Source organism: Aegilops tauschii, chromosome 1 (genome assembly GCF_002575655.3).
Source record: "Aegilops tauschii subsp. strangulata cultivar AL8/78 chromosome 1, Aet v6.0, whole genome shotgun sequence".
NCBI classification, from domain to species: domain Eukaryota; kingdom Viridiplantae; phylum Streptophyta; class Magnoliopsida; order Poales; family Poaceae; genus Aegilops; species Aegilops tauschii.
Window position 1 is genome coordinate 63,891,903 of NC_053035.3, and position 26,495 is coordinate 63,918,397.

General features: G+C 46.0%; 2 pseudogenes; both read left to right on the plus strand.

The window, feature by feature from the left end:
* Positions 1–3,258: 3,258 nt before the first annotated feature.
* LOC109775665 (BTB/POZ and MATH domain-containing protein 3-like) lies at positions 3,259–12,731 on the plus strand (annotated as a pseudogene).
* A 2,092-nt stretch (positions 12,732–14,823) lies between these two features.
* On the plus strand, positions 14,824–17,215 carry LOC141039289 (BTB/POZ and MATH domain-containing protein 2-like; annotated as a pseudogene).
* Positions 17,216–26,495: the final 9,280 nt, after the last annotated feature.

Sequence of the window (26,495 nt, forward strand, 5' to 3'; positions counted from 1 at the left end):
GAACTGTAGCCAAGTTTATCTAGAGTAGACAGTAGGACAAGTTTCATATATGTAGCAGAACCTAACATATGTAGAGCAAACAACAGAACAAGGAACTGTGGCAGAACCTCGAACAGAAAGGAGAAGGACACATACGGGACAGCAGCAGCAGTTGCACTGGACTTGGGGTCGATGTCCTCGTCGGCCATGTCGTCGAGGAGGTTGTCGACGTCGGGGAAGAAGTCATCGGAGTCCGTGATGAAGAAGTCAGTAGTCGCGCGGAGCGCTCCCCAAAAACCTTATCACCCTTCTCCCGTACAGGACTCAAATCCCGACCTACCTGCGGTGCACGCCGCAAGCCGGGATGGGGAAGATCGTAGCAGCAGCGCAGAGCTCAGGAACTTGTGGCGAGAGGAGGAAGAGGTTCTGGTGCACCTCACGAAACGAAGAGACGGAGATGAAGCGAACAGCCAGAAGCCGAAAGGCTGCAGCTTCCGTGTGACCTTTCGTATACCCGTAGTGCGTGGCTTGGCTCGGCTCATTCCCACAACCCCGCGCCGGGCGGCGGAGGAGGAGCGCGCGTGGATGTCCCTCTTGTTCTCATGCTCATACAAGTGGGGAAAGAACCTCCCTTATAAAGAGGTCCAACTCCCTCTAAACTAGCAATGTGGGACTAAACTTTAGTTCCACCTCTTGCGTTGCACGAATGGGCTGCGTGGCCTCTAGGATTTATTAGGAATTTCTGAAACTGCTTATTGGGCTAGGCCCAAAATAGATAAAACTCCAGCAGCTTGCACACAGTTCCTCGCTGACTTCTCATTCTAATCCAACCTAGGAGCGAGCAACATGTTTGATAGTGCAACTTGTCATGAAGCAGTAGATCTCCTTCCCTTACTCTTATATATAGTCTTAGTTTAAGTCGCAATGTGTGAAAACATATGTTTTACGTGAACCTGGTTTGCTTGTTTGCTCGTGTGGTTGTTCCACCATTGCCTTTCACTACTGTTGACAATTGCCGCTTAAAAAACATGTTTATCCGGTGCCATTGTTGATATTGCATGTTTGGAGGTGGTAGCTGCTCTAGCTGATGATCTTCTGATTAGGCATGTTCTTGTTTCGTCTGACAGTTTGACCGTGCTCGAAGAAGAGATTTTGAAGCCTGCCAGTTCATTACATTTGAATTTTGATAGACATGTGTGGTTAGTCGTACGATGCAACTCTGTGACAATTAATTTAAACCTCCTATAGTTGAATAAAGTGTGACGATGTTTCCTAGAAAAACCTGCTTTGTTATCCCCCTTAACAAGAACCAATAAACTACTACTATTTAATTCATGATTTTGCTATATCACGGGCGGCGCCTGGATATTTTTCAGTTCAGTCACACCTTTTTTTTCCCATTATTTTATGCGTGTTTGTTTTCTATGCACGTGCGCATGTCAAAGGAATTGTCCTTTGTGCGTGTACTCGGGCTTGTACTCGCATGTTGCTTGTCCATGTGCGTCGAGTTTGTTTATGTATGTGTGCGTTATGCGCGCATTATTAATATGAGATGCAATTCATTTTTGACGTGTTTGTGTGCGTTCGTTCCTTCGAGGCATGCAAATTATACCAGGGCATAGAGATTGCAGTATTATATGACTATTCTTGTACATTGAGAAAAGTGCAATTTTCATGCAAATTGTATGCAGGTTTATATCATTTATTTAAAGTTTTGGTTTATCTTCTTCCTTCTTTATGGGTAATACACTGTCAGTAATTCATTCTTCTGCAGAAAACTTTATTTTTTAGTTTTTTAGTTTTTCAGTCGCCTATTCAAGGAAGGTGACGGCCCTATGAAGAAACAAATAAAAATATCGAGTGTACCCCTTCATAGCTCCTCTCGCGACTCCCAGACAACTAGGGTTTCTTCCCTTCTTGTCGGCGCCATCGCCGATCCGCCTCGTTTCTGGTGGTCTTAGGGTTGTGAAAGCGCGATGGACCTTGGCCCTTGCCGACGGGAGGGTTCCTACTCTGTTTTTAGGTGCTTTTAGGTTGATTATGATTTGTGTCATGCTCGGAAAGGCGAGGTGGTTGTGACTCCCTGAAAATGAAATAAGGTCCTTCCTCGTTGAGCCTTCGTCCTCGAGGTGTGTCTATCGTCGCCGGAGGGTGTGTGGTGGTGTGCCTCCGGTGGATATCGTGAGATTCGATCTGTGTTGGTCTTTGGTGGATCTTTGTGGATCCAATCTTCGTTCGCGTCTCTACAGGTTGGATCCTTTCGATCTCTACGTCTATTCATCGGAAGAGGTTGTGTTTCTGGTGCATTGGTCCTATGTAGCCTTAGCACGATGACTTCTTGTCCGTCTACTACAACAAGTTTCGGCTGGCTCTAGGGCAGTGCGATGATGGCGGCGCGCCTTTGGTTCGCTTCAGTACTTGTAGTTGCCCTTGGATACTCTACGGACTCTGATGTGCAATCGTGATTATTTCTATTGTTTCTTGTACTACCATGGCAGATGATGAATAGATCGAAATTTTTCTCGCAAAAATAGAAGAAACGTATAAAATTTCAGGCGCATGGGATATAGTCACCCCCTTTGATCAGAAACCTGAACAAATTAATATTATGTTGGATAATCTCTCGAACCGAACAAATTGTTTGGTTGCAAGATTACATCTGATCTGATTATTTTCCTTGTTGGACATACTCCATCCATTCTATAATGTAGTGCGCACTCGCTTTTTGAGATTTGAGTTTGAGCATTAACTAGACCAATAGTACATAAATCAAGTTACTAATAAATTATATCATTGAAAACTTTTTTCGAATACGAATGCAATGGTATCATTTTTATGACACATAACTCGCATTTTATTGGTTAAATTTATGGTTAAAGTTAAATTTTGAAAAGCGTGTGCACACGGGAAGAGAGAGTGCCTTAGTTTTGTCAAAATAAAAAGGAAATCTTGCCTTAGTCTAATGCGAGTACTTTGTGGGAAGCCTAATGCGAGTTGCTAGTCTAGCGATGGGAATATCGTGCAATCCAGCCGTACGTGAGCGAAATCCAATGGCTGACAAGCTCAAAACGATGTGGAAGGCCGTAAGTGGCTGAGTAATGTTGTAATTTGTGTCGCACGTCAAGTTCTGAGTCAGTTCTCTAATCATTGGATCTGTGCTATATATACACACACACCCATATCGACGTGATATTGTAAGTTCATCAGAGAAACAAAGAGGGGAAAAAAGGGACGATACAAATCTTCACCACGATGGATCGATCCGATGAGATAATGTCAATGTCAGCGCTCGTGTCATCCCTCCGCGCTGCCGGCCGACACCATCTCTCCGCCGGCACCTTCGTGGTGACACCGGTGACGGGCTCCTACCTGTTCAGGATCGAGCAGTTCAAGCGAATTCAGAAGATGCTCGGCAACGGCACCATGATCGAGTCAGGCACGTTCCGAGTCGGTGGCCATGACTGGCGTATCAGGTGCTATCCGAACGGCGAGAAGGGACATGAGGGCTTCATCGCCCTTTACCTCGTGCACGCCAGCCATGACCGCACCGGCGACGCTACGGCGGATTTCTTCATGAGCATCCTTGACCGCATCGGGAAACCATCGTGGAGCGACGGTGAGGCCCAAATACCGGAAGAAATCGATGATGAGACCGAAGGCGATGCTCAGAACTTCTCGATACGCGGCGACAGGTGGGGCTGGAGAGAATTCATGAAGGTTGAAGACCTGGACGATGAGGAGCACCTCAAGGACGGATGTCTAACCATCGTCTGAGACGTCACCGTCCTTGACATGCGCACCACTGAGTACCGTGACGGGATGGCATCCACGAGTACCGCGGTGCCGCCGTCCGAGCTGCACCGAGAACCCACGGAGGTCTTCTCGAAGTCAAAAGAGACGGCTAACCTGGAGATAGAGGTCGGCGGGGTGTCCTTCCTGGCGAATAGGTCGGTGCTTGCCCTTGCTGCCCGGTCTCCAGTCTTAGGAGGAATTGATGCCAGGGCCGGGGGCAGGGGGGGCGACCGCCCCGGGCCCCCAAATCTAGGGGGCCCTCCCAGGGGTGATGTACATATAAAGGTTACGTAGCCCATAGGTCATATATTCACGTATAGAGAAAAAAAAAAGTAGCCAAAGTCCAGGAAGGAAGGAACGGCAGGTTACAACATATGCACGTAAATCATGTGAATCAGTTTACGATCGGGAGGGAAAAAATCATCTTACGCACGTAAATCACGTCACCCCGTTCTCTTTATATTCCTTATTATTACTATTACCATGAGACATTCACGCAAAACAAGGATCGTGGGCCGTGAGTTCATCCCTACTTTCCTGTTCCCACGTTCCAAACTCCAGATCCCAAATCACAGAGGGCTGGCCGGTCTAAGGCGCTGTAGATAGCGACGATGCAACACGAACATGGCCTAGCCCCTAAAAATTGACGCTGCTGAGTGTGAGCAGACTACGTCGCCTCGAGCGCCTGCGAGGGTCCAGTGGCTGCTGATGATCTAATCAATATGAGGTATATCATATTACTATGCCCTACAATTTCAAGTAAAAATTCGTGCTATGAGGAAGAAATAGTTTGATAAAAGTAGTTGCCCAAGAAGAAATTATAGAAGCCGAGAAGGACTTTCATATTAAATATTTGTTTCGTTTGGTTCATATGAATCACTTCTTGAAGAAAGGATTTATAAAACTCACGGTGTTTAAAGATTTATTCTGTTTCCTGTGCATGTGATTTTTTTTTTTTTTGAGACGGATGTGCCTATGATTGTTGCATTAGCTAAAATAAGCTTTTCAATGTTGAAATTATTGTAGAACCATTTGGCATAAACAATGACCCAATAAAGCTTAAATGGTTAGGCAACATTATGCATGGAGAAGAAGGATGAGATTGACATCGACACAATCATAATTGACTTTGCATGAAAGAATGTTAAAAGAAATTTAAAGATAATATGTGTAAGTTATTATATGAATATAGATTTTGGATGTAGTTAAGTATTTATTGGTAACAATTTCTATACACTTAAATTAATTATTATTATTATGATGATGTTTATCTTAAGGGGCCCCGAATGTTGCTTGCGCCCCGGGCCCCCAAAATCTCAGGACCGGCGCTGATTGATGCCAACAAAGATACGGGTCGAGGGAATTGACGCCGACGTGTTCAGGGCCCTGCTCCACTTCATCCACACCGACACGCTGCCGCAAGAGACGCTGGCGACGATGGCCAAACCGCTGCTCGTGGCGGCAGATAGGTACAAGCTGGAGAAGATGAAGCAGGTCTGCGAGGAGGCGTTGTGCGGGCAAATTAGTATGGAATCCGTGACCGCCACACTGGCGTTTGCGGAGCAGCATTGTTGCAGCATGCTGAAGGAGGCTTGCACGCAGTTTCTCGCTGATTTCTCGTTCTAATCCAATCTAGGAGCGACCAGCCTGTTTGATGGTGCAACTTGTCATGAAGCACTACATCTCCTTCCCTTACTCTTATATAGTCTCAGTTTAAGTCGCAATGTTTGAGAACATATGTTCTGCGTGAACCTGGTTTGCTTAGTTGCTCGTCTGCTTGTTCCACCAATGCCTTTTACTACTGTGACAATTGCCGCTTAAAAAATATATTTATCTGGTGTTAATTTGCATGTTGAGATACAAAAAATAAAACAATAATTCTGTGATAATTACCCTTCGGAAATATTTATTATCTAGTAAGTAGAAGCACGCTGCCACATGTTCTCGTGGTGGCCAGAGGCAGAAAGCAGGTCGTCCATGGCAACGACTAGACGAGCTCATCAATGGCAAGCACTAGAAGTGCCGCTGCCGTATAGCTTGGGTAGATCTCCAAGTGAGGTTTTGTGGGTTAAATTTGGTATGAGCACCATCTTCATATATTTTTTTGAAAACTTTCGGTCTATTCATCACCTGTCACGACAATATAAAAAAAGATCTGTCTAGGACACATCTAGATGTGACATAAACTATGTCACATCTAACACTAGTAGAAAACAGGGCATAGGTCACAGGGCAGTTTTCACATTAGCCCCGGTTCAGTCACGAACCGGGACCCATGGGGGCATTCATCCCGGTTCGTGAACCCAGGGGGCCGGCCGGGGCCTCGTGGGCATTGGTCCCGGTTCGTATGGAACCATTTGTCCCGGTTCGAGCCACGAACCGGGACTAATGGTCCTCGCTCCTGGCCCACAACCATTTGTCCCGGTTCTTGGCATGAACCGGGACAGAAGGCCCGGATTTAGTACCGGTTCATACTACGAACCGGGACCAATGAGGTGCCTATATATACCCCTCGCCCGCGAGCAGAGCACTCCAGTGCTCTGTTTTTTCTCTGGCCGGCGAGGGGAGGGCTTTGTGGTGCTCTAGCTCACCTCCTATGCACATGACGTGTTCGATGAAATGCCCGAGCCACACTAGTTAAGCTTTGTCCTCTCGAAGATCGACCTCAAAGCTCCATTTTCCTCGAGATTTGTCTAGATTTAGCGGCACGTCACGTCCCATTCCCGTCTTCACCGCCGTCGACCGCCCGCGCCGATCTCGTCGCCGGCAACACCGTGGTGAGCCTCTTGTTCTTATCTTCTTTTTGAAAGAAAAAATTCTTACTTTAGATAGATACTTGTCTAATTTTCTTACTATTTTATTCCTTCTTATTACATAGTGCGATGGTTTTGGTATCCGCCCCCGTCGGCCCTCGTCCTGTCTATGATTCGGATGTGGTATATATTATTTTTTTATAACTATTTGATTCATTTATTGTTTATGACAAATATACCGACCAGCGTGACATAGATTTTATTTATCTAGGAGGTGGTTGAACCGGAAATTCTAACCGACCCTATTGTCGAGAGGTTAAATTTAGTTGAAAAACAAAACAATTACTTGAAGGAAAAAATAAAAAAATTGAGGAGGAGAAGATGATATTGGAGTTGCATGTTGCGGATGTCGTCGATGATCACAAGATCAAGATGGATGCAATGCGCTTGAAGATTAGAAAGATTAGAAAATATGCCATTCATACCGAGGCTTGGTATCATTATGCCGTTGGATCAATTGTTACCTTGGTTGCGATTATGATCGCATTTGTTTTCGCATTGAAATGTTTTACATAGTTTCAATGTATGGTTTAATTAATTAGATGCTATGGAGAGCTATATATATGTTGTTAGATGAGAACTATGTATGTACTTTGGTTCTAATGTGATGATGAACTTCTATTAATTTGGTCACTTAATTATCTATTCATGATGTTCTGTAATGGTTTTTGACACACTTAATTATATATAATGCACGCAGATGAACCGGCAATGGATGTACGGTGACAGACACACCTCCGAGTACATTAAGGGCGTGCATGATTTTCTCGAAGTGGCTGAGGCAAACAAGCAGAATGGTTTTATGTGTTGTCCATGCCCTACATGTGAGAATACGAAATCTTACTCTGACCGGAAAATCCTTCATGCCCACCTGCTTTACAAGGGTTTCATGCCACACTATAATGTTTGGACGAGGCATGGAGAAATGGGGGTTATGATGGAAGACGGCGAAGAAGAAGAGGACGATGACAACTATGTGCCCCCTGAATACGGTGATGCTGCAACGGGGGAAGCTGCTGAAGATCAAGAGGAACCAGACGATGTGCCCAATGATGCTGCAAGGGGGGAAGCTGCTGAAGATGAAGAGGAACCAGTGCCCGATGATGATGATCTCCGCCAGGGTCATTGTCGATGCAAGGACGCAATGCGAAAGTCAAAAGGAGAAGTTGAAGTTCGATCGCATGTTAGAGGATCACAAAAAAGGGTTGTACCCCAATTGCGAAGATGGCAACACAAAGCTCGGTACCGTACTGGAATTGCTGCAGTGGAAGGCAGAGAATGCTGTGCCTGACAAAGGATTTGAGAAGCTATTGAAAATATTGAAGAAGAAGCTTCCAAAGGATAACGAATTGCCCGACAGTACATACGCAGCAAAGAAGGTCGTATGCCCTCTAGGATTGGAGGTGCAGAAGATACATGCATGCCCTAATGACTGCATCCTCTACCGCGGTGCGTACAAGGATCTGAACGCATGCCCGGTATGCGGTGCATTGCGGTATAAGATCAGACGAGATGACCCTGGTGATGTTGACGGCGAGCCCCCCAGGAAGAGGGTTCCTGCGAAGGTGATGTGGTATGCTCCTATAATACCACGGTTGAAACGTCTGTTCAGAAACGAAGAGCATGCCAAGTTGATGCGATGGCACAGTAAGGACCGTAAGAAAGACGGGAAGTTGAGAGCACCCGCTGACGGGTCGCAGTGGAGAAAAATCGAGAGAAAGTACTGGGCTGAGTTTGCAGCTGACCCAAGGAACGTATGGTTTGGTTTAAGCGCGGATGGCATTAATCCTTTCGGGGAGCAGAGCAGCAATCACAGCACCTGGCCCGTGACTCTATGTATGTATAACCTTCCTCCTTGGATGTGCATGAAGCGGAAGTTCATTATGATGCCAGTTCTCATCCAAGGCCCTAAGCAACCCGGCAACGACATTGATGTGTAACTAAGGCCATTAGTTGAAGAACTTTTACAGCTGTGGACTGGAAACGGTGTACGTACGTGGGATGAGCACAAACAGGAGGAATAACCTGCACGCGTTGCTGTTTGTAACCATCAACAATTGGCCCGCTCTCAGTAACCTTTCAGGACAGACAAACAAGGGATACCACGCATGCACGCACTGTTTAGATGACACTGAAAGTATATACCTGGACAAAAGCAGGAAGAATGTGTACCTGGGCCATCGTCGATTTCTTCCGACCAACCATCAATGTCGAAAGAAAGGCAAGCATTTCAAAGGCGAGGCAGATCACCGGAAGAAGCCCGCCATGCGTACCGGTGATCACGTACTTGCTATGGTCAATGATTTACACGTAATCTTTGAAAAGGGTCCCGACGGACTAGCTGTTCCGAATGACGTTGAGGGACACGCACCCATGTGGAAGAAGAAATCTATATTTTGGGACCTACCCTACTGGAAAGAGCTAGAGGTCCGCTCTTCAATCGACGTGATGCACGTGACGAAGAACCTTTGCGTGAACCTGCTAGGCTTCTTGGGCGTGTATGGGAAGACAAAAGATACACCTGAGGCACGGGAGGACCTGCAACGTTTGCACGAAAAAGACGGCATGCCTCCGAAGCAGTATGAAGGTCCTGCCAGCTACGCTCTTACGAAAGAAGAGAAAGAAATCTTCTTTGAATGCCTGCTCAGTATGAAGGTCCCGACTGGCTTCTCGTCGAATATAAAGGGAATAATAAATATGCCAGAGAAAAAGTTCCAGAACCTAAAGTCTCATGACTGCCACGTGATTATGACGCAACTGCTTCCGGTTGCATTGAGGGGGCTTCTACCGGAAAACGTCCGATTAGCCATTGTGAAGCTATGTGCATTCCTCAATGCAATCTCTCAGAAGGTGATCGATCCAGAAATCATACCAAGGCTAAGGAGTGATGTGGCGCAATGTATTGTCAGTTTCGAGCTGGTGTTCCCACCATCCTTCTTCAATATCATGACGCACGTCCTAGTTCATCTAGTCGACGAGATTGTCATTCTGGGGCCCGTATTTCTACACAATATGTTCCCCTTTGAGAGGTTCATGGGAGTCCTAAAGAAATATGTCCGTAACAGCGCTAGGCCAGAAGGAAGCATCTCCATGGGCCATCAAACAGAGGATGTCATTGGGTTTTCTGTTGACTTCATTCCTGGCCTTGAGAAGATAGGTCTCCCTAAATCGCGGTATGAGGGGAGACTGACTGGAAAAGGCACGCTTGGAGGGGGAACTCAATAATATGCAGGGACGGATATTCTTGGTCTGAAGCACACTACACAGAGTTACAGAACTCTACCTTGGTGACCCCGTATGTCGATGAACACAAGAACAGTCTGCGCTCCAAACACCCGGAGCAGTGTGACGACTGGATTACATGTGAGACTTACGAGGTTGCTTAGCTTGCACACACACTTGACACTTAGATCCCTTGACAGTGGTGAAACTAGGGATTAAGTTCAACTTCGTTAGTCGCGACATGCAACCAAAGTTAACATGACAAAGACGTGAATGCCACACATTTGATTCACTATTGTTGCAAATATGATTAACAACTTTATTGCAAACGTCTGATAAGGATAAACGAAACAGGCCTCCTGACTCATAACCTTTACCAACAAAGGTTCCATACTTGGATATTACAAATTTATTCGACTCAAAGACAAGCTTGTAGCCATCTCTACACAGAAGAGATCCGCTAACAAGATTTTTATTGACGGAGGGGACATAATGCACGCTCTTCAGCCGCACGATCTTCCCCGAAGTAAACTTCAGATCGACCGTGCCAACACCACGAACAGAAGCACTTGAACCGTTGCCCATCAGCACGGTTCAAGTCCCTACGGTCTGATAAGACGAAAATATGGAAATATCACCGCATACATGCACATTAGCACCCGTGTCAATCAACCAATCAGGAGAATGACATACTGAAAGAATAGTGGGAAATATACCATACCCAGCATCCTTCATGTCAGTGTCTCCAATGACAACATTAGCGGTCTTGCCGCCTTTCCCAGGATGACGCTTGTCATAGCGATTAGGGCAACTAGGAGCCCAATGATCAGGATCTCCACACACATGACAAGCACCTTTCTTCTAGTCATTCTTCTTCTTGAAGTTCATGTGTTGCACAACCTTATTCTTCCCATCAAACTTTGCTTTACCATCAAACTTGCCCTTGTTCTTGAACTTGTGGGGCTGAAAGTTCTTCTTCTGTACCAGATTGGCACTAGATCCTCCCTCAATACCTCGAGCACGTGTGTCCTTTGCTCTCGCCTTTTCTTCCACATCAAAAGTACCAATGAGATCCGGGACGGAAAACTCCTGTCTCTTATGCTTCAGTAAGGTAGAAAAGTTCCTCCATGAAGGAGGAAGCTTAGTGATAATACCTCCGGCAACAAACTTGTCTGGAAGCATACAATTGAAGTTCTCAAGTTCTCTAGCAAATGACTGTATCTCATGAGCTTGCTCAACCACGGAGCGCTCTTCAGTCATCCTGTAATCATAGAATTGCTCCATGATGTACAGCTCAGTGCCAGCATCCGAGACCCCAAACTTGGCCTCGAGTGCGTCCCACATATCTTTTCCATTATCAATTGACGCATAAGCATCAACTATGTTCTCACCAAGAACACTCAAGAGAGCAGCCTTAAACAGAGTATCCATTTTCTGAAAAGCTTGTGCCTGTTGAGCATCAAGCTCTCCTTTAGGTTTGCCAAGAGTGGCGTGATAGCAACTCATGGTTTGAAACCATAAGACTGCTCTCACGCGCCACCTTTTATAGTGGATACCCTCAAATATAGGAGGTTTCATGGAAGCAGCAAAACCACTCGGGGTAAATTGCCTATAATAAGGTTTTTGGATTGTTGGAAATATGAGCAATTTACCAAATGATTTTATTAACAGAAATATTAGATAAAGCATGACTAATATAACAGTGATAAAACTAGTCATGCGATCTGACAGAGAGAAGGTAAATAACATCTGCATATATGAACTGTAGCCAAGTTTATCTAGAGTAGACAGTAGGACAAGTTTCATATATGTAGCAGAACCTAACATATGTAGAGCAAACAACAGAACAAGGAACTGTGGCAGAACCTCGAACAGAAAGGAGAAGGACACATACGGGACAGCAGCAGCAGTTGCACTGGACTTGGGGTCGATGTCCTCGTCGGCCATGTCGTCGAGGAGGTTGTCGACGTCGGGGAAGAAGTCATCGGAGTCCGTGATGAAGAAGTCAGTAGTCGCGCGGAGCGCTCCCCAAAAACCTTATCACCCTTCTCCCGTACAGGACTCAAATCCCGACCTACCTGCGGTGCACGCCGCAAGCCGGGATGGGGAAGATCGTAGCAGCAGCGCAGAGCTCAGGAACTTGTGGCGAGAGGAGGAAGAGGTTCTGGTGCACCTCACGAAACGAAGAGACGGAGATGAAGCGAACAGCCAGAAGCCGAAAGGCTGCAGCTTCCGTGTGACCTTTCGTATACCCGTAGTGCGTGGCTTGGCTCGGCTCATTCCCACAACCCCGCGCCGGGCGGCGGAGGAGGAGCGCGCGTGGATGTCCCTCTTGTTCTCATGCTCATACAAGTGGGGAAAGAACCTCCCTTATAAAGAGGTCCAACTCCCTCTAAACTAGCAATGTGGGACTAAACTTTAGTTCCACCTCTTGCGTTGCACGAATGGGCTGCGTGGCCTCTAGGATTTATTAGGAATTTCTGAAACTGCTTATTGGGCTAGGCCCAAAATAGATAAAACTCCAGCAGCTTGCACACAGTTCCTCGCTGACTTCTCATTCTAATCCAACCTAGGAGCGAGCAACATGTTTGATAGTGCAACTTGTCATGAAGCAGTAGATCTCCTTCCCTTACTCTTATATATAGTCTTAGTTTAAGTCGCAATGTGTGAAAACATATGTTTTACGTGAACCTGGTTTGCTTGTTTGCTCGTGTGGTTGTTCCACCATTGCCTTTCACTACTGTTGACAATTGCCGCTTAAAAAACATGTTTATCCGGTGCCATTGTTGATATTGCATGTTTGGAGGTGGTAGCTGCTCTAGCTGATGATCTTCTGATTAGGCATGTTCTTGTTTCGTCTGACAGTTTGACCGTGCTCGAAGAAGAGATTTTGAAGCCTGCCAGTTCATTACATTTGAATTTTGATAGACATGTGTGGTTAGTCGTACGATGCAACTCTGTGACAATTAATTTAAACCTCCTATAGTTGAATAAAGTGTGACGATGTTTCCTAGAAAAACCTGCTTTGTTATCCCCCTTAACAAGAACCAATAAACTACTACTATTTAATTCATGATTTTGCTATATCACGGGCGGCGCCTGGATATTTTTCAGTTCAGTCACACCTTTTTTTTCCCATTATTTTATGCGTGTTTGTTTTCTATGCACGTGCGCATGTCAAAGGAATTGTCCTTTGTGCGTGTACTCGGGCTTGTACTCGCATGTTGCTTGTCCATGTGCGTCGAGTTTGTTTATGTATGTGTGCGTTATGCGCGCATTATTAATATGAGATGCAATTCATTTTTGACGTGTTTGTGTGCGTTCGTTCCTTCGAGGCATGCAAATTATACCAGGGCATAGAGATTGCAGTATTATATGACTATTCTTGTACATTGAGAAAAGTGCAATTTTCATGCAAATTGTATGCAGGTTTATATCATTTATTTAAAGTTTTGGTTTATCTTCTTCCTTCTTTATGGGTAATACACTGTCAGTAATTCATTCTTCTGCAGAAAACTTTATTTTTTAGTTTTTTAGTTTTTCAGTCGCCTATTCAAGGAAGGTGACGGCCCTATGAAGAAACAAATAAAAATATCGAGTGTACCCCTTCATAGCTCCTCTCGCGACTCCCAGACAACTAGGGTTTCTTCCCTTCTTGTCGGCGCCATCGCCGATCCGCCTCGTTTCTGGTGGTCTTAGGGTTGTGAAAGCGCGATGGACCTTGGCCCTTGCCGACGGGAGGGTTCCTACTCTGTTTTTAGGTGCTTTTAGGTTGATTATGATTTGTGTCATGCTCGGAAAGGCGAGGTGGTTGTGACTCCCTGAAAATGAAATAAGGTCCTTCCTCGTTGAGCCTTCGTCCTCGAGGTGTGTCTATCGTCGCCGGAGGGTGTGTGGTGGTGTGCCTCCGGTGGATATCGTGAGATTCGATCTGTGTTGGTCTTTGGTGGATCTTTGTGGATCCAATCTTCGTTCGCGTCTCTACAGGTTGGATCCTTTCGATCTCTACGTCTATTCATCGGAAGAGGTTGTGTTTCTGGTGCATTGGTCCTATGTAGCCTTAGCACGATGACTTCTTGTCCGTCTACTACAACAAGTTTCGGCTGGCTCTAGGGCAGTGCGATGATGGCGGCGCGCCTTTGGTTCGCTTCAGTACTTGTAGTTGCCCTTGGATACTCTACGGACTCTGATGTGCAATCGTGATTATTTCTATTGTTTCTTGTACTACCATGGCAGATGATGAATAGATCGAAATTTTTCTCGCAAAAATAGAAGAAACGTATAAAATTTCAGGCGCATGGGATATAGTCACCCCCTTTGATCAGAAACCTGAACAAATTAATATTATGTTGGATAATCTCTCGAACCGAACAAATTGTTTGGTTGCAAGATTACATCTGATCTGATTATTTTCCTTGTTGGACATACTCCATCCATTCTATAATGTAGTGCGCACTCGCTTTTTGAGATTTGAGTTTGAGCATTAACTAGACCAATAGTACATAAATCAAGTTACTAATAAATTATATCATTGAAAACTTTTTTCGAATACGAATGCAATGGTATCATTTTTATGACACATAACTCGCATTTTATTGGTTAAATTTATGGTTAAAGTTAAATTTTGAAAAGCGTGTGCACACGGGAAGAGAGAGTGCCTTAGTTTTGTCAAAATAAAAAGGAAATCTTGCCTTAGTCTAATGCGAGTACTTTGTGGGAAGCCTAATGCGAGTTGCTAGTCTAGCGATGGGAATATCGTGCAATCCAGCCGTACGTGAGCGAAATCCAATGGCTGACAAGCTCAAAACGATGTGGAAGGCCGTAAGTGGCTGAGTAATGTTGTAATTTGTGTCGCACGTCAAGTTCTGAGTCAGTTCTCTAATCATTGGATCTGTGCTATATATACACACACACCCATATCGACGTGATATTGTAAGTTCATCAGAGAAACAAAGAGGGGAAAAAAGGGACGATACAAATCTTCACCACGATGGATCGATCCGATGAGATAATGTCAATGTCAGCGCTCGTGTCATCCCTCCGCGCTGCCGGCCGACACCATCTCTCCGCCGGCACCTTCGTGGTGACACCGGTGACGGGCTCCTACCTGTTCAGGATCGAGCAGTTCAAGCGAATTCAGAAGATGCTCGGCAACGGCACCATGATCGAGTCAGGCACGTTCCGAGTCGGTGGCCATGACTGGCGTATCAGGTGCTATCCGAACGGCGAGAAGGGACATGAGGGCTTCATCGCCCTTTACCTCGTGCACGCCAGCCATGACCGCACCGGCGACGCTACGGCGGATTTCTTCATGAGCATCCTTGACCGCATCGGGAAACCATCGTGGAGCGACGGTGAGGCCCAAATACCGGAAGAAATCGATGATGAGACCGAAGGCGATGCTCAGAACTTCTCGATACGCGGCGACAGGTGGGGCTGGAGAGAATTCATGAAGGTTGAAGACCTGGACGATGAGGAGCACCTCAAGGACGGATGTCTAACCATCGTCTGAGACGTCACCGTCCTTGACATGCGCACCACTGAGTACCGTGACGGGATGGCATCCACGAGTACCGCGGTGCCGCCGTCCGAGCTGCACCGAGAACCCACGGAGGTCTTCTCGAAGTCAAAAGAGACGGCTAACCTGGAGATAGAGGTCGGCGGGGTGTCCTTCCTGGCGAATAGGTCGGTGCTTGCCCTTGCTGCCCGGTCTCCAGTCTTAGGAGGAATTGATGCCAGGGCCGGGGGCAGGGGGGGCGACCGCCCCGGGCCCCCAAATCTAGGGGGCCCTCCCAGGGGTGATGTACATATAAAGGTTACGTAGCCCATAGGTCATATATTCACGTATAGAGAAAAAAAAAAGTAGCCAAAGTCCAGGAAGGAAGGAACGGCAGGTTACAACATATGCACGTAAATCATGTGAATCAGTTTACGATCGGGAGGGAAAAAATCATCTTACGCACGTAAATCACGTCACCCCGTTCTCTTTATATTCCTTATTATTACTATTACCATGAGACATTCACGCAAAACAAGGATCGTGGGCCGTGAGTTCATCCCTACTTTCCTGTTCCCACGTTCCAAACTCCAGATCCCAAATCACAGAGGGCTGGCCGGTCTAAGGCGCTGTAGATAGCGACGATGCAACACGAACATGGCCTAGCCCCTAAAAATTGACGCTGCTGAGTGTGAGCAGACTACGTCGCCTCGAGCGCCTGCGAGGGTCCAGTGGCTGCTGATGATCTAATCAATATGAGGTATATCATATTACTATGCCCTACAATTTCAAGTAAAAATTCGTGCTATGAGGAAGAAATAGTTTGATAAAAGTAGTTGCCCAAGAAGAAATTATAGAAGCCGAGAAGGACTTTCATATTAAATATTTGTTTCGTTTGGTTCATATGAATCACTTCTTGAAGAAAGGATTTATAAAACTCACGGTGTTTAAAGATTTATTCTGTTTCCTGTGCATGTGATTTTTTTTTTTTTTGAGACGGATGTGCCTATGATTGTTGCATTAGCTAAAATAAGCTTTTCAATGTTGAAATTATTGTAGAACCATTTGGCATAAACAATGACCCAATAAAGCTTAAATGGTTAGGCAACATTATGCATGGAGAAGAAGGATGAGATTGACATCGACACAATCATAATTGACTTTGCATGAAAGAATGTTAAAAGAAATTTAAAGATAATATGTGTAAGTTATTATATGAATATAGATTTTGGATGTAGTTAAGTATTTATTGGTAACAATTTCTATACACTTAAATTAATTATTATTATTATGATGATGTTTATCTTAAGGGGCCCCGAATGTTGCTTGCGCCCCGGGCCCCCAAAATCTCAGGACCGGCGCTGATTGATGCCAACAAAGATACGGGTCGAGGGAATTGACGCCGACGTGTTCAGGGCCCTGCTCCACTTCATCCACACCGACACGCTGCCGCAAGAGACGCTGGCGACGATGGCCAAACCGCTGCTCGTGGCGGCAGATAGGTACAAGCTGGAGAAGATGAAGCAGGTCTGCGAGGAGGCGTTGTGCGGGCAAATTAGTATGGAATCCGTGACCGCCACACTGGCGTTTGCGGAGCAGCATTGTTGCAGCATGCTGAAGGAGGCTTGCACGCAGTTTCTCGCTGATTTCTCGTTCTAATCCAATCTAGGAGCGACCAGCCTGTTTGATGGTGCAACTTGTCATGAAGCACTACATCTCCTTCCCTTACTCTTATATAGTCTCAGTTTAAGTCGCAATGTTTGAGAACATATGTTCTGCGTGAACCTGGTTTGCTTAGTTGCTCGTCTGCTTGTTCCACCAATGCCTTTTACTACTGTGACAATTGCCGCTTAAAAAATATATTTATCTGGTGTTAATTTGCATGTTGAGATACAAAAAATAAAACAATAATTCTGTGATAATTACCCTTCGGAAATATTTATTATCTAGTAAGTAGAAGCACGCTGCCACATGTTCTCGTGGTGGCCAGAGGCAGAAAGCAGGTCGTCCATGGCAACGACTAGACGAGCTCATCAATGGCAAGCACTAGAAGTGCCGCTGCCGTATAGCTTGGGTAGATCTCCAAGTGAGGTTTTGTGGGTTAAATTTGGTATGAGCACCATCTTCATATATTTTTTTGAAAACTTTCGGTCTATTCATCACCTGTCACGACAATATAAAAAAAGATCTGTCTAGGACACATCTAGATGTGACATAAACTATGTCACATCTAACACTAGTAGAAAACAGGGCATAGGTCACAGGGCAGTTTTCACATTAGCCCCGGTTCAGTCACGAACCGGGACCCATGGGGGCATTCATCCCGGTTCGTGAACCCAGGGGGCCGGCCGGGGCCTCGTGGGCATTGGTCCCGGTTCGTATGGAACCATTTGTCCCGGTTCGAGCCACGAACCGGGACTAATGGTCCTCGCTCCTGGCCCACAACCATTTGTCCCGGTTCTTGGCATGAACCGGGACAGAAGGCCCGGATTTAGTACCGGTTCATACTACGAACCGGGACCAATGAGGTGCCTATATATACCCCTCGCCCGCGAGCAGAGCACTCCAGTGCTCTGTTTTTTCTCTGGCCGGCGAGGGGAGGGCTTTGTGGTGCTCTAGCTCACCTCCTATGCACATGACGTGTTCGATGAAATGCCCGAGCCACACTAGTTAAGCTTTGTCCTCTCGAAGATCGACCTCAAAGCTCCATTTTCCTCGAGATTTGTCTAGATTTAGCGGCACGTCACGTCCCATTCCCGTCTTCACCGCCGTCGACCGCCCGCGCCGATCTCGTCGCCGGCAACACCGTGGTGAGCCTCTTGTTCTTATCTTCTTTTTGAAAGAAAAAATTCTTACTTTAGATAGATACTTGTCTAATTTTCTTACTATTTTATTCCTTCTTATTACATAGTGCGATGGTTTTGGTATCCGCCCCCGTCGGCCCTCGTCCTGTCTATGATTCGGATGTGGTATATATTATTTTTTTATAACTATTTGATTCATTTATTGTTTATGACAAATATACCGACCAGCGTGACATAGATTTTATTTATCTAGGAGGTGGTTGAACCGGAAATTCTAACCGACCCTATTGTCGAGAGGTTAAATTTAGTTGAAAAACAAAACAATTACTTGAAGGAAAAAATAAAAAAATTGAGGAGGAGAAGATGATATTGGAGTTGCATGTTGCGGATGTCGTCGATGATCACAAGATCAAGATGGATGCAATGCGCTTGAAGATTAGAAAGATTAGAAAATATGCCATTCATACCGAGGCTTGGTATCATTATGCCGTTGGATCAATTGTTACCTTGGTTGCGATTATGATCGCATTTGTTTTCGCATTGAAATGTTTTACATAGTTTCAATGTATGGTTTAATTAATTAGATGCTATGGAGAGCTATATATATGTTGTTAGATGAGAACTATGTATGTACTTTGGTTCTAATGTGATGATGAACTTCTATTAATTTGGTCACTTAATTATCTATTCATGATGTTCTGTAATGGTTTTTGACACACTTAATTATATATAATGCACGCAGATGAACCGGCAATGGATGTACGGTGACAGACACACCTCCGAGTACATTAAGGGCGTGCATGATTTTCTCGAAGTGGCTGAGGCAAACAAGCAGAATGGTTTTATGTGTTGTCCATGCCCTACATGTGAGAATACGAAATCTTACTCTGACCGGAAAATCCTTCATGCCCACCTGCTTTACAAGGGTTTCATGCCACACTATAATGTTTGGACGAGGCATGGAGAAATGGGGGTTATGATGGAAGACGGCGAAGAAGAAGAGGACGATGACAACTATGTGCCCCCTGAATACGGTGATGCTGCAACGGGGGAAGCTGCTGAAGATCAAGAGGAACCAGACGATGTGCCCAATGATGCTGCAAGGGGGGAAGCTGCTGAAGATGAAGAGGAACCAGTGCCCGATGATGATGATCTCCGCCAGGGTCATTGTCGATGCAAGGACGCAATGCGAAAGTCAAAAGGAGAAGTTGAAGTTCGATCGCATGTTAGAGGATCACAAAAAAGGGTTGTACCCCAATTGCGAAGATGGCAACACAAAGCTCGGTACCGTACTGGAATTGCTGCAGTGGAAGGCAGAGAATGCTGTGCCTGACAAAGGATTTGAGAAGCTATTGAAAATATTGAAGAAGAAGCTTCCAAAGGATAACGAATTGCCCGACAGTACATACGCAGCAAAGAAGGTCGTATGCCCTCTAGGATTGGAGGTGCAGAAGATACATGCATGCCCTAATGACTGCATCCTCTACCGCGGTGCGTACAAGGATCTGAACGCATGCCCGGTATGCGGTGCATTGCGGTATAAGATCAGACGAGATGACCCTGGTGATGTTGACGGCGAGCCCCCCAGGAAGAGGGTTCCTGCGAAGGTGATGTGGTATGCTCCTATAATACCACGGTTGAAACGTCTGTTCAGAAACGAAGAGCATGCCAAGTTGATGCGATGGCACAGTAAGGACCGTAAGAAAGACGGGAAGTTGAGAGCACCCGCTGACGGGTCGCAGTGGAGAAAAATCGAGAGAAAGTACTGGGCTGAGTTTGCAGCTGACCCAAGGAACGTATGGTTTGGTTTAAGCGCGGATGGCATTAATCCTTTCGGGGAGCAGAGCAGCAATCACAGCACCTGGCCCGTGACTCTATGTATGTATAACCTTCCTCCTTGGATGTGCATGAAGCGGAAGTTCATTATGATGCCAGTTCTCATCCAAGGCCCTAAGCAACCCGGCAACGACATTGATGTGTAACTAAGGCCATTAGTTGAAGAACTTTTACAGCTGTGGACTGGAAACGGTGTACGTACGTGGGATGAGCACAAACAGGAGGAATAACCTGCACGCGTTGCTGTTTGTAACCATCAACAATTGGCCCGCTCTCAGTAACCTTTCAGGACAGACAAACAAGGGATACCACGCATGCACGCACTGTTTAGATGACACTGAAAGTATATACCTGGACAAAAGCAGGAAGAATGTGTACCTGGGCCATCGTCGATTTCTTCCGACCAACCATCAATGTCGAAAGAAAGGCAAGCATTTCAAAGGCGAGGCAGATCACCGGAAGAAGCCCGCCATGCGTACCGGTGATCACGTACTTGCTATGGTCAATGATTTACACGTAATCTTTGAAAAGGGTCCCGACGGACTAGCTGTTCCGAATGACGTTGAGGGACACGCACCCATGTGGAAGAAGAAATCTATATTTTGGGACCTACCCTACTGGAAAGAGCTAGAGGTCCGCTCTTCAATCGACGTGATGCACGTGACGAAGAACCTTTGCGTGAACCTGCTAGGCTTCTTGGGCGTGTATGGGAAGACAAAAGATACACCTGAGGCACGGGAGGACCTGCAACGTTTGCACGAAAAAGACGGCATGCCTCCGAAGCAGTATGAAGGTCCTGCCAGCTACGCTCTTACGAAAGAAGAGAAAGAAATCTTCTTTGAATGCCTGCTCAGTATGAAGGTCCCGACTGGCTTCTCGTCGAATATAAAGGGAATAATAAATATGCCAGAGAAAAAGTTCCAGAACCTAAAGTCTCATGACTGCCACGTGATTATGACGCAACTGCTTCCGGTTGCATTGAGGGGGCTTCTACCGGAAAACGTCCGATTAGCCATTGTGAAGCTATGTGCATTCCTCAATGCAATCTCTCAGAAGGTGATCGATCCAGAAATCATACCAAGGCTAAGGAGTGATGTGGCGCAATGTATTGTCAGTTTCGAGCTGGTGTTCCCACCATCCTTCTTCAATATCATGACGCACGTCCTAGTTCATCTAGTCGACGAGATTGTCATTCTGGGGCCCGTATTTCTACACAATATGTTCCCCTTTGAGAGGTTCATGGGAGTCCTAAAGAAATATGTCCGTAACAGCGCTAGGCCAGAAGGAAGCATCTCCATGGGCCATCAAACAGAGGATGTCATTGGGTTTTCTGTTGACTTCATTCCTGGCCTTGAGAAGATAGGTCTCCCTAAATCGCGGTATGAGGGGAGACTGACTGGAAAAGGCACGCTTGGAGGGGGAACTCAATAATATGCAGGGACGGATATTCTTGGTCTGAAGCACACTACACAGAGTTACAGAACTCTACCTTGGTGACCCCGTATGTCGATGAACACAAGAACAGTCTGCGCTCCAAACACCCGGAGCAGTGTGACGACTGGATTACATGTGAACACATCAGGACTTTCAGCAGTTGGTTGGAAACACGTCTCAGAGGTGACACCACTGTTTGTGATGAGTTGTACTCGTTGTCCAGGGGACCATCTTCGACTGTATTGACTTACAAAGGATACAAGATAAATGGGAATACATTTTACACGATCGCCCAAGATCAAAAGAGCACCAACCAAAACAGCGGTGTCCGCTTTGATACAGCAACCGAGAGGGGAAAGGACACATATTATGGTTACATAATGGACATATGGGAACTGGACTACGGACATGATTTTAAGGTCCCTTTGTTTAAGTGCAAATGGGTCAATCTGTCAGGATGCGGGGTACAGGTAGACCCACAGTACGGAATGACAACAGTGGATCTGAACAATCTTGGGTACACTGACGAACCGTTCGTCCTAGCCAATGATGTGGCACAGGTTATCTATGTGAAGGACATGTCTACCAGACCGAGGAAAAGAAAATATAAGGAAGCGAATACATCATACGATGAGCCAAAGCGGCACATAGTTCTTTCAGGAAAAAGGGACATTGTGGGAGTGGAGGGCAAGACAGACATGTCTGAAGATTATGAAAAGTTTCATGAACTTCCTCCCTTCAAAGTCAAGGCTGACCCAAGCATCCTGATAAACGATGAAGATTATCCATGGTTACGGCGCAATAAGCAAATGACACAAGCGAAGAAAAAGTGAAGACTTTCTCCCGCAACTATTATGATGATAGCATGCCAACTTTTTAATAGACGAGTATGATACCATTGTCCGTTTTGTACAAGAAGTGCATCTAGTTTTTGCCGTAACCCTCTCAACTTTCTTGCACATGCTATGTGGATGAAATGATGATACCATGCCAACTTTCAACCTTTTCAGAGTTCATTTGAAATGCTTTATAAGCCCTGAGTGCCCAGAGGTTAGGCCCGTAAGCCTGCTTTAGAGAGGAGCTCGACAGCTCAGGCGCACCGCACCTTATAAACAGGTGCGGCTCTCTCTTAGCTAGCGAGGTGGGACTAAACTCACCACCACGCCGCTGTGCAAGGCCATTGGTCCCGGTTGGTGGCACAAACCGGGACCAATTCCACCCTTTGGTCCCTGTTGGTGCCACGAACCGGTACTAATGAGGCTGTGGCCCCACGAGCACCTTTAGTACCTGTTCGTGGCACGAACCGGTACTAGAGTTTCTTACTAGCTAAGCAGTTTTTTAGTCCCACCTCGCTAGCTGAGAGGCACTAGGAGCGGTTTATAAGCCCTGAGTGCAGAGACGATGATGAAGAGGTGCAATGCTCACGTTGCTTAGCTTCAAGCCTTGAGGAATAAGGTAGACTGCATCGAGCTATGTGCAGTGCAGTCTACACTATTCCGAAAGGCTTGAAGCAAATCAACGCGCATTGCGCCTCTTTTTTATTTTTAATCATTGAAAGCAAAAAGAATTTTCATAAAGAACTTTTTTTGATAGTTAATAGCAGAAAGAATTATCATAAAGTAAAATAAATAAGTAATTAGAAACAAAATAAAATAAAATAAATAAGTTTTTTGTTGTAAGTAGAAATAAAACAAAATAAATATAGTAAAAAAGAAAATAAAAAAACTAAATACAGCAAAAAGAATTTTCATAAAGAACTAGTGGCACTAATATAAAGTTTATATGTTTTCTAAAACTAATGGCACTAACAGACAGTTTATAATTTTGCTGACCTAAAAGCAAAAAGAATTAAAAAATAAAACAAAAAAACAAAAGAAAATAAATAATGCAAAAAAATTTAAAAAACTGCCACCTATTAGGCCACCACGGCCTGAATACGACTAGAAACCCAACCTGGGCCAGGATTCAGGCCCGCAGAAGGCCCAATAGGCCCAGAGACAGCACAGTGTGACATTAGGCCCGTAAGCCTGCATTTGAGAGGAGCTCGAGAGGGCAGCCGCAGTGGGGCTTATAAACCACTCCGAGCCCCTCTCAACTAGCGAGGTGGGACTAAACTTTTGGCCGCGGGCAGCACAAGGCCTTTGGTCCCGGTTGGTGGCACCAACCGGGACCAATGCCCCCCTTTAGTCCCGGTTGGTGCCACCAACCGGGACCAAAGGCCGCCGCTTCCCGCCCTTTGGGCTGCTGAAAAGAGGCCTTTGGTCCCGGTTGGTGGCACCAACCGGGACTAATGCCCACCTTTAGTCCCGGTTGGTGCCACGAACCGGGACTAAAGGTTTTGCTATATAAGTCCACACTTAGGAAATTTTCGACATACCTCGCAAGTTGCCCCCGACGCCGCCAGGCTGCCCGTGCTCGCCGTCGCCGCCCGCTCCTCATCGCCGTCGCCCCACGCCCTTGCCTCGACGGGTCGCCGCCCGGTGCTCGTCGCCGTCGCCTTGCCCCCACGCGCCGCCCCGCCTCGTGCTCCCCTGCTCGCGCGCGCCGCCTCGGCGCCCCGAGCCCCCCTGCCCGGCCCGCGCGTGCTCGCCGGCGCCGTCGCCACCCCCGCCCCGTCCCGGCCCCATGCGCCGGCGCCCTCGCCGCCCCCGCCCCCGCCGTCGCCATCGTCCTAGCCGCCCCCGCCGCGAGAGCCGCCGCCCCGGCTCTGTTTTTTTATTTTTATTAGTTTAATTTTTTTGTTCATATGTGATGTATATGTGTATGTGGCTATAATGTATATGTGAACAAAAAAAATTGTATGTATGTAGATGTTCAAAATGTATGAATATATATGTCAAAAATGTTTTTTTGTTCATAGAAATTTTTTTGTTCATATATAGAAAGTTTTTATATATGACAATGGATATATATTCGATATATATGAGAAATGATGATCCACATGGAAAAGTTTTATATATGCAAAAGTTACAATTTTAGAAAAGTTTTATATATCTAGCTAGGAAGGGAAGAAGAAGAAGAAAAAGAAGGATAGGAAAGAAGAAAATAAGAAGAGGAAAGAAAGAAGAAGAGGAGAGGAAGAAGAGGAGATATAAATAAGAAGAGGAAAAAAGAAGAAAAAGAAGAGGAGAAGAAGAAAGGAATAGAGGAGAAGAAGAAAAAATAGAAAATATTCATTCTATTTTTTCTTCTTCTCCTCTTTTTTCTTCTTCTTTTTTTTCTTTTTTTTTCTTCAATCCTCTCCTCTATTCCTTTCTTCTTCTCTCCTCTTTTTATTTCTTCTTCGTTTTCTTATGTTTTATCGGGTCTGTCGTTGTCGATATATACCCCTCCCGATAACTTCAACACGAGGGGGGGTCGATATACCCCCTCCCCGATAACATTATTTTCCCGTGTATATATGTCGTCGTTGTCGATATAACCCCCTCCTGATAACTTCAACACGTGGGGGGGGGTCGATATACCCCCTCCACGATAACATTATTTTCCCGTGTATGTATGTTGTCGTTGTCGATATTACCCCTCCCGATAACTTCAACACGAGGGGGGATAACTTCAACACGAGGGGGGGTCGATATACCCCCTCCTCGATAACATTATTTTCCCGTGTATGTATGTCGTCGTTGTCGATATAAAACCCCCTCCCGATAACTTCAACACGTGGGGGGGGGGTCGATATATACCCCCTCCCCGATAACATTATTTTCCCGTGTATGTATGTCATCGTTGTCGATATATAACTCCCTCCCAGATAACTTCGACATGATGGACGGTCGATATGTATACCCCCTCTCGACCGTGATAACTTATACCACGGGAGCACCCCCCGGCCCTCTCGCTCGACCAAAACTCTCGAGGACACCCAAACCCTAGAAAAAACGATGTCGGTCTCCTACCCCCTCCCGCCGCGCCCCTACCCTTGAAGCGTTGCCTAGGCCACCCCAAACCCGGAATAAGCTAGGTCTACGTTTGCACTAATATATCCACCTGCTGTCATGTTTGTGTAATAATTGCCATGTTGTAATATTTGCAGAAACAATGGAGCACGGACGAGATGAGCAAGCAGAAGATGTGTTGGGGGACATAATCTTAGCCGGAGGTGATATCTTGTCGTATCTTAACGACAATGATGGTCTGGAAGAACAGGGTGAAGAAGCAGGCTGCGGTGATCGAAGAGTGGAGGAGGAAAGACATGATTATGATGGCTCCGGTGACCCAATGCTGGTGCAAGAAGGAGCCCGTGGTGACGGCTCCGGTGACCGAACAGAGTCTGGCCAGGTAAATATATTAGTTAAGCCTGTGCTGACTAGCTAATTGATGCATTCATTGTTTTGGTATGTACACATATTAATTAACACTCGTCTTTCTTCTTTTTTCTAGCCCTCCGGATCGAGCACAACTGCGGTAAAGAGACGAGGCCCGAAGGGAAAGTTGCGCTCGGATGAAAGGTTTGAGATCACAGCAATCGCGCGCGACGGCCAACCGATTGAACCCCTCCGGATAAAGGATGCTTTTGCTGCTCAATGCGGGGTTCTAGTTAGGGACAAGATCCCGATCAGCATCCACCAATGGTATAAGCCTAAGAAGGAAGACCCTGAGGTGTCTTATGTCAATGATATGCAGAAAGATGATCTTTGGACTGAGCTGAAGGCAAATTTCACCCTACCGCCAGAGGAGGATCCGGAGAAGCCAGTTAAAGAGCAATTAATCAAGTCTCATGCTCTTAAGAAGATGGCAGACCTATTCAGGAGGTGGAAGAATGAGCTGAAAACGTTTGTCGACAAAGAAGAGACACCTGAATTCATCGGCCGCTATGAGAAGATCAGAGATCACTGGCCCGCATTTGTGGCCCACAAGACATCGGAAAAGAGTAAGAAGATGTCAGCGACAAACAAGATGAATGCTGCGAAGAAGAAGCTTCACCATCGCACGGGGTCAGGTGGCTACCTCAAAGCCCGGCCTAAGTGGGCCAAGTCTGAGAGGGATCTGCTTGATAAAGGGATCGAACCACAGACAATGAACTGGCCAGACCGTTGCCGGACTTGGTTCTTCGGGGCTGGCGGAACCTTGGACCCTGTATCAGGGAGGTGTCGTTGGACGGACGAGCAACTTGCAATA